A 9470-nucleotide genomic window follows, 5' to 3' on the forward strand; every position below is an offset into this window, starting at 1 on the left:
AAGCACCATTACATGTCAAACCTAAATAAGTAAAAAAAAAAATTTAAAAAAAATTATCAGTAAATGCTTAGCAAAATAATGGACTCCCATAGCCACACAGTAACCTTGTCCAATACATCAGCTACACAATATGGTTCAAAGAGGTGTGCAGGATAGGAGGGACCCGCCGCACTTTCATGTGTCCATTTATAAAAGTCTTACTGACACTAATGGGCAAACATTTGTTTCAGCCAAACCGCAAGCATTCATATTGACATGGTCACCAGGGAAATGTCTGGGTTTATCCACTTCCTCCGTGGTCACAGTCCTTCAGAGGAGGGGTCATGCCACAACTCGATGCCATCATAAAACTTGATGGTAAACGTCTGCAGTCCTCAGCCGCAAGAAACAAACTTTGCTGCCAACCTTAGCTGTAGGCATAAGAACCTTTGGAGAATAAGGCAATGGTCGAGACAGACCTTCAATTTATAGGTGACAAACAAACAACTCTTGCAAGATTTATTGCACAAGTGGATAAATAACCCAGTATGTTTCTTTAACTTTTCACCTGCAATCCTGGCGGCAACTCCAGGAGACCTTTAACTTGGGTCTTTCAGATAAAGCGATATCTGCTCTTGGCACTGGTTCTATACAGGTCAGGTTGTCAGCTTTTCCAGTGTTCTTGAAATTATGGACTGTAGATATCCGTCCTCACAACACTACACCAGAAGCTGGGGCTTTGTTCTTCTAGATGGTAATGCAAGTTCTCAGTACAAAGGATACTATTGCACTTCCTTCAGTTTTCAGCAATCCAAGTTTCTCTGCATGCCAGTTTGGTTCCGACTTGTGGGAGAGGACAAGTCAATCTTAATACAAACCTTGTTAGTCTGGGCTCAGAGTTTCTGCTTGCAATCAAGTGAATAATTTCCTGGGTCATGAAGGGGAAGCTAGCATTCTTAGATAGTGGCAGACCCAACCAGCCATTCTACGATAGTGCAGTACATGAATTTTACGAGGATCCAGTTGGATTCAAGTACATTTTTCATACAGTGTAGTATGGCATTCTTGACCAAAACATTACAAAGTTCTCAAGGTCCAGGTTCCTTGGTGATAGCAGACATCCTGTAACATCACTATGGGTATTGAATTCAACTCCGAAAGCCTTTCTGAAAATCACCTACATGTTGTTGGCACATTGTGTTTGTTCAAGTTTTGAAGTGGGATCGCTCTGGGTCATATGTTTGTAAACATTATGCTTCCTTCCAGGTCATAAGCAAACTTGCACAAAGTGTTATATGCCACTTGAAGTAAACACCAAGAATATATCATGTTCCCCTAGGATTTTTGTCACCAGAAAAAGGGAGGAAATAGGTGAGAAGTACACAGATATGCATGCAAGGCAGCAACCTGAATACCTGTGCTGTTTAATGTCAGCCTACTTTCTGGTTGCATATCGTGTAGTCTTAGAATATAGCGTACAGCCATGGGGTGTTTAGGCACTATTGACAGTTAGCAGATGTTTTTTATTGCCCAATTTAATGGTACGCATTTTATTGACCTCAGAAGAATGAAAGACAGAGTGGATCCTCCAGGATTTAAACCTATGACCATAAGGTTAAACACAGATCCATGAGGTGGATGCATTAGTCACTAACCCACCCAACTTGGTTCATTTCTGGGGGACCTTCATTCTCCAAACACAGTTTCCCATCATGTTCCTCAATCATTCTACACATTCAAACTCCTAGGTTACTACGCCCTTTTTCCAGGGAAGGTTGATAGATATCCTGCAGGTGTAAAGTCTTTATCCCATAGCTAATCAACTGCCATCAAAAATTGTGTTCTGTGATGTGGGACTGGCAGGAAACAGAGAGTATGTCAGAAAATGATGACATCAAGCTCAGCGTGCCCTAGTGCTGCTACGCAAAGGCCATTCAACCCAATAATAACATACTCAATTTTATTTGTACTCCAGTGTCGGCAATCTAAAAAGAAACCTAAACACCTGTACAAGTCACCCCTCTCTTCAAATCACCCCTGAGGAAAATAAGATTGGCCGAGGGCAGAAGACAATTTCAATTTTGTTCAAACTGATCTAGCTCCAAGTAATTTACTCTCCGAAATTTAAAATTCAAATTCTGAGGAAGATAGTAGCCCCAAATCTGTGAAGTACTCGAATTGCACTTTCCAATCATACATCGTCCTGTGCAAGGGGAAACTTAGATGAAATAGACAGCTACATGTCTCTGTGAACTGCACCAGACCCCTTGAGAAGTATGGACAGAAGCTGGGAGGCTCATGGGCAAGTATATGCAGCTGTGGTAGAGCTCTGGATCCCTCAAGGATGTAACTGACGCATTCTGGCACTTCCGGGCTGGACCCCATAGCAGACACTAGGAGGCGTGATGGCCCACTGCCTGACAGCGAGAGACTGAGTAGAGAAGACGGCTAAGCCTGAGAAACTGAAGTCTGGAGTGAGCTGTGGAGAGCTGCGCAGTGTGCTCTGGATCCGGTAGAGGGAGTGGTTGCTAATGCTACATTCCTGTCAGCAAGCCTGGTGATAGGGACAGAGCATGCCAGATTACTGCATCTCTCGTCCCAGACGCTGAGCAGATTAGAATATGATGGGTAGCTAGGAACATCCGGAGTTGACAAAAGATGAAGCACCGAAAGTGGAGAAAAAACAGCACATCTACTAAGCTGTAACTATTTTCAACGCATGCTCAATTAAGAACTTGGCGGCTTTCCAACAAAGTCAATCTATTTTATTTCCATGACACCAAAGAGTAAGGAGGGTCTGCAATATAGCGACACAAGGCCTGCAAAAAAGAACGTCTCTCAAGTAAGGAAACAGGAGGCTGCAGAAATAACATGTGACCAGGTTGGGTCAATAGCCAAACTTTGCCACCACGGCAGACTGCTATATACTAGAATCACAATCCCCCATAACAATAGGTGCAAGCTAAGAGCCAAACTGGCTATTGCTAACTGGCTGCAATGACAGACTTTATAGCGAAGATGTCAAAAGATTAAATGGGATAAATTTCCAACAATGAAAAACTGGGCAAATATGCTAGCAACAAAATTGTGCAACCAATGCCTGCAGAAACTGCGCCTACAGCAGTGATGGCACCAGCAACGCTGGGAGACACATCTGCAAAATCAACCTTTAGGGTAATACAATCCTCAAAGACTGCCCTAGATATGAGAAGTTGGTCAGGATGTTTCGCCACTGCAGCGGACCTGCACCAAGAGGTCAAAATAGTGACAGGCAGAAAGTTCCATTTTAGCACTGGAAGATACCTTAAAAGAAGTCCAATATATAGGCAACCAACAGAAGACATCTTCCAGGATACTAGAAAATAGGGCCAAAGATACTGAAAGAAGGGCCTAAAGGAACAACTTGAGGGTCTTGGGCTTCCCCTAAGGGGTGTAGGAACCCCTCCATGGATGTTTCTTTGAAACACAGCTCAAACAAATATTACCTGCAGATAACCTCTCCCACTGCTTTATTGTTGAAAGAGCACACATCCTAGTTAGAAAGCCCCCCTCCCTCTTCGGAATACACTCAAACGTCAGAGACAAGATCCTTAGGAGGATACAGGGCCTGGGTACAATACATTAGAATCACACCATATCCACACTTTCACAGAAAGAAGTTTCAAACGCTTAACACTCATCCTGCCAAGCCAAAACCTTTTTTGAAGCGCCAGAAGCTGCTTGGTGATGGGTTGAAGAAAAAAACCATAGGGAATGGTAAGAAGGTGGGACCAAACCTTCCAAGACATCAACCATTTAAACCGGACACCAGGCCTGGGGGGGGGGGGGGGGGGGGGGGGTAAAGGAGTCAATCGCAAAAGAGGTGGTGCTCCTGCTGCACACCAAAGAGAGTTCTATCATCAACATTGCTAGGAGATGACCAACAATCTTCTTCTGACAGGCTCAGACCACACTGTTAAACCCACAAGACACACAGCTTGACAACAAAGTTTCTCCCTACCAAGATCGGAGACATCACAGAACCTCGCTTGTAGTAAATACTAAATATTATTTTTGTTTTGTAGTGCAAAGACGTTTCATTTCAGTATGAAACATGTTATTAAACATGTAACAAGTGAATAAATGTGATTCTGTTGAATGCATGTTTCTAGCATGTTCTTCTGTTCCGCCAATATCATGAAGTTGTGATAATTACGTTTATGCAAACACATTCATAATAAGTAAACATCTGCATGCCTTAGCTCTTGTTGTCTTTTACAAAGAAATACTGCAAAACAATTCGACAGTAGGTGCAAGGGCATTTTTTCACTATGTTTATAGTTTACTTTAAGAATGTTCCAACAACTTCTTCTGGGAGGTGATGGAGTTTATCACACAATATGTGACTGCACCGTTTATATGGGACAGGGATTTTAAATGCATCTTAGATGGGGATGTGGATAGACACCCAGGATGGTTAGATGTGAAACCATCCATGACCAAAAGTTGACGAGAGATTAGATTCAACTGTGTATATATATCACACGACCGAAGCCGCTGAAACCTAACTCTTCTGGCATTAGCCAAGACCTAAGAATCCAGGGTTTTACAAACCCTCCTTTACACAGAAACCCCTATACGTGACCACCCGCCCTGAGGAAGCCCTAGGCCTGATGGCCATCTAGAGGGCGAAACACGTGTTGGCTGGCTGAGCCATTTTCTCTCTTTTTCCTATCTGACAAATAAAGCATGAATATATGACTAACACCATTGGATTTATGTTCACCAATTTGGATATTTTATCCTGAAGAACCTAAAAACTTATGACTCTTGCCCAGGTACAACTACAGAATCCTACTTTATATTAGGGGGATAGGGGCCTCTCCCCCTGTCTCTGGGCCAGAACCAGTAGAAATAAGAATACATGCTTATTGGATGACTAGTAAGGGATGAGGATCTTTTTCCCCTTAACCTATATATATGACATGAATTACACCCTGATAAAAGAAAATATTCTCCTCACTCATTGTTCCATGATACCTACAGTAGATTAGATCGTTTTTCGGTAACATTTGCAGTCACAATAGACACAGCACAATAACAATATATATTTCTGTCGGACCACTACCCGCTAGTAATTGATTACCATAACATTCTTTGTAGGCATCAAATTTCCTTACGGAGACTATGTCTGGAGGTCTTGCAGAATCAGGTGTTTTTCCCTGAAACAGTTATTTTGAAACTAATTGGTCGCAATATCTAATAGAGCTAAAGAATGGGATGCTTTTAAGTAAGTAGTGAGGGGTGAATACATTGGTAAAATAGTGAGAATACAGCAATAACTTAAAAAAGAACTGTTCCAACAGGAAAAAAGTAGTGGCCAGCTTACAAAAGTAAGGAGCGTTTAGATGCAGCCGCCAGAGGTAAATTGATAAATGCCCCAAAAATACAGAGCGATAATTATATAAATGGACACTGAGAGAATACAGACAGAGCCTCCACTGGGACTAATCAGGGAAACTCCTTGTTTTTTTTATTTATTGCGGAGACAGAGTTACAAGCCCCCCCTCCCCCTTCCTCCCCCAGATATTGAAAGTCATGAAGCCAGATGGTACACAGCTTTCCTCGGAGGCTACTATTAAAGTAGCACTACAGCAATATCTAGAACAAATCTATAAACGGCAGCAGAGGAAATAAATACACCCCTAAAGATTACTTAGCTGTGATTGCACTTCCAGACACTCAGAGTATAGGGATGGAGCTCACAAAAGAGGAGATGCTGGCAGCACTGAAGGAAAGGCCACATAATAAGACACCAAGCTTGGATGGGTTGCCCCCAGAATTTTACTAGATATTTGCACGTGATTTCTGACAAACTCCCAGAAGTATATAAAGGAGCTGTTACACTGGGAAGTTTGAGCGAGGTGATCATGGAGATGATTCCCAAGTCTGACAAAGATCCCACCGAAATGGGGTACTATAGACCCCTTTCCATGATACAGATGCTAAATTACTAAGGGTGTGCGGACAACTCCGTTCCGCCCACGGAATGTGCGGAGATTGGTCCTTCCGCCTTCCGCGATAATAGGCGGAGAAACAAGGCAAATCTCCGCACACTCAGGCATAACGGAAGATGGCCGCCCGCCTCCAGCCCGCAGTATTAAATACATTAAAAAAGCAATTTTTAAATAAGCTTACCTTATCGGCGGCGTCCCCGGGCTTCCATCCTTCTCCAGCGCGTCTTCTTCTGGGAACTACGCAAGCGCGGGAGCCTGCGCATGCGCATTCCTCGGCAGGAATGCGCATGCAGGGGCTCCAGTGCATGCACAGTTCCCAGAAGAAGACGCGATGGAGAAGGATGGAAGCCCGGGGACGCCGCCGATAAGGTAAGGGTATTTAAAAATTGCTTTTTTAATGTATTTAATACTGCGGGCGAGAGGCGGGATGTGCGTAACGGAACTATGCGGAGATTGGTTCCATCTCCGTGCCTCTGCGCGTAGGTCCCTTACGCACATTACGCCCACCCTTATAAATTACTAGCTAAGGTCCTAGCTAACAGAAATCAGAGGCACATGTACGACTGTTTTTAGCTGTCGTAAACAGAGATTCGGCCTGTTTGAGACCACTGAAATGGCTTTTGCAATGTACCAACCCTATTTTACGAGTTGGTAACCTGTTACCGACACGCAAAATGGGGTTTACGGGTCGCTATTAGGAAGGAGCGTGCCAAAGGTGTCCCTTCCTAATAGCAAGTTGAAGGGGGATGTACGATTGTTTTGCGACTGGAATGTGGCCAAAAACAGTCTCAGTTCACCGCCTACTTCAAGTAGGTGGTAAGCCAGTTGCAAACAGAAAGGGGTCGCCAGGGGACCCTTTCCCCTTTGTGTGTGTTAGCGAAAATATTTTTTAAGAGCAGGCAGTGGTCCCATGGACTACTGCCTACCCTTAAACAAGCATTTGCATTGCAATAGGTCTAGCATTTTTCAGAGTTGGAGCTATTGGCATAATGTCAATATTTTTTACTTATGTGTTTTGGAGTGAAGTGGATGTATGGATGGCAATTGTGTGTTTTACAATGCATCTAAAAGGAACATTTTTGTAGGTATAAAATTACAGTACCAGAATCACAATTGGGGGCTGTTGGAGCAGCAGCTACGTGCGAGAGGTGGTAATGGACAGCACGGTGAGTGAGATAAGCTGATTAACGCCAAACATGAAGAAATGCGGCTGCCGCTGCTGATAAAAGGCGTTCAACTGCACATAGGCAAACAGAAGTGCTCATTGTAAATAAACAAGTTACAGTACCAGAAGCAAACTTGGGGGCAGTTGGAGTAGCAGCGACATGCGGGAGGTGGTAGTGGAACTGCACAGTTAGATAAGGTGATTGAGGCCAAACAGGAAGCAAAAAGTAGTGCACCCAAACTAAAACATATGGCAGATAGTGAAAGGATCCCTGTAGCATGGGCAGTATGCAGGGTGGGAACAGAACAGCCAAAAGGCAGGACAAATGTAAGCCAACACTAACAAAACCAGTGATTTCTAAAAGCATACAAAACAACCAATGAAAAGCAGTGGGCGTGGTCAAAGCCCCAAGAGTGAATGCAGGCTGTCTCGTAGACAACGCATTTGCGCTGCCTAGGCTCTACCAAAAAATGAAAAGGAAACTTTACATTTTTATTTTTTAATGCATACCGTTTTCTTTTAAGGAAAATGGGCTGCATTTTTAAAAAATTGCTTTATTTAAAAAGCAATCACAGATATGGTGCTCTGCTGATCCTATTAGGGATTACTAACTCAGTGTAATTTCCCCGTTTCTCTTCATATTAGTGTTGTTCTGTAGTCCTGCCACCCACCTGTATGCCTAAGGAGCGTGTTCATTTTCAGTACACGTAAGCCCTGTTTGTTCTTATTTTTATTCCATATTTGTTGTTCTCCTATGTGGTAGTACGTGCCACTCTGTTGATGACGCTTTCTCTACACAGTTGGTTTGCCAGACTTTAGCATGATTGCATACAGTTTCTAGTAATCTTTTTTGTCACTTGATATTTGATAAACAGTAGAATTGAGTGATTTACTCATCTCTAGTGACGGATTCAAAAGATCAGCATACAAATTTTGTTTTTCTTTTTTGATTTCGTCTAAAGACAGTGAGACATGGAATAATGTCACTGTTTATGCCAGCTTAATAATTTCATTATGACTTGAATTTGTGCCTATGACATCTCTTGCATTTTTTGAGGTGAATATACTAAGCAATGATCTGAAATTAACATATACATGTACTATACATATATGCTTTTTTACAGATACTCTAAGGCTTTTGTGAAGTTTTCGAAGGCCTCTGCAAAACCGTGAGTTTATTCGGTCTTTTTCTACACCTGAGGTGAGGGTAAGCCTTAGCGAGCTTATACCGCCAAGGTGATTTTTCCATTTTTTTATAGGTCCTGAAGAAAGCTTTGTGTAATGACGTCTAGAAGCTGAAACATGTCGACCAATATAGTATTCATTAAATAGGATATACCTGACCAATTTACGTCAGTGTTAATTATCCTTTCTCACACTTGTTTTTAGACAGTGCCAGGCTCGTCGCCATTAAAATTGTTTGTGGACAACTCCTGTGTACTTTTTAATTAACACTATTTCATTTCATTTCAAGAAAGCTTTATTCGATTTTCAAATTAAAATCATAAAAGCATACATTAAAAAGTACAATGAACACTAAATACAATTAATAACAGTCACCTGAAATAGAGGTATTGTTGATATAACTGTCATATACAAGTCATAAAAATGCATTTAAAAGATAACTTGTATTCCTTGGAAAACAACATGATCTAAAATGTAGGGTTAGTACTCAAGGTGATTGCATTGAGTTCCGAAACTTGATGACCAGTTTTAAAAAGCTAGTTACAGCAGAGATAATGAATTCGTTTTCTAGCTGTAGTAGCCTAATCATAGCTGGTCTACACAATTAACACTATTATTTTGTGCACTCATCACATATTAAAATCCTCTCGGTCTGATATTTGCGCTCCGCTTTAAGGAAGCGTCGAAGCACACCAGTAGGCACCCCTGGTGGAACCCTATGATGAAGCATGTCACCAACTAGGTTGGTGAGTGAGGGTTCTATATACATATCAGATTGATTTGTCTAGGGCAGATTAATACACTAAGAGCTTTTTGTATTGGAATACTTGTTTCTTCACACACACACCCTTCTGTTGTTTAACTCTTGATCCTATTAGGCCACCATCCCTGTGATCACAGGCCATTTCCAATAGGTTGTAAATTGCGACCTACCTCATGAATATTAATGAGGTAGGTCATTTGCGCCTCCTCATTGCAAAGCGCTAAATGTGTCTGAGACACATTAGTAAATTTCATTTTGCGACTCACAAATTGCGAGTAGCTAAAAATCGCAAGTTGCAAAATGAAACGGCTGTACATGTGGGCCTCTGTCTTGTGATAGACACACTGGTTCATAGGGACCAGTACAGTTTCCTTCCAAGAAG

The sequence above is a fragment of the Triturus cristatus genome, chromosome 7 (genome assembly GCF_964204655.1).
Source record: "Triturus cristatus chromosome 7, aTriCri1.1, whole genome shotgun sequence".
NCBI classification, from domain to species: Eukaryota; Metazoa; Chordata; class Amphibia; order Caudata; family Salamandridae; genus Triturus; species Triturus cristatus.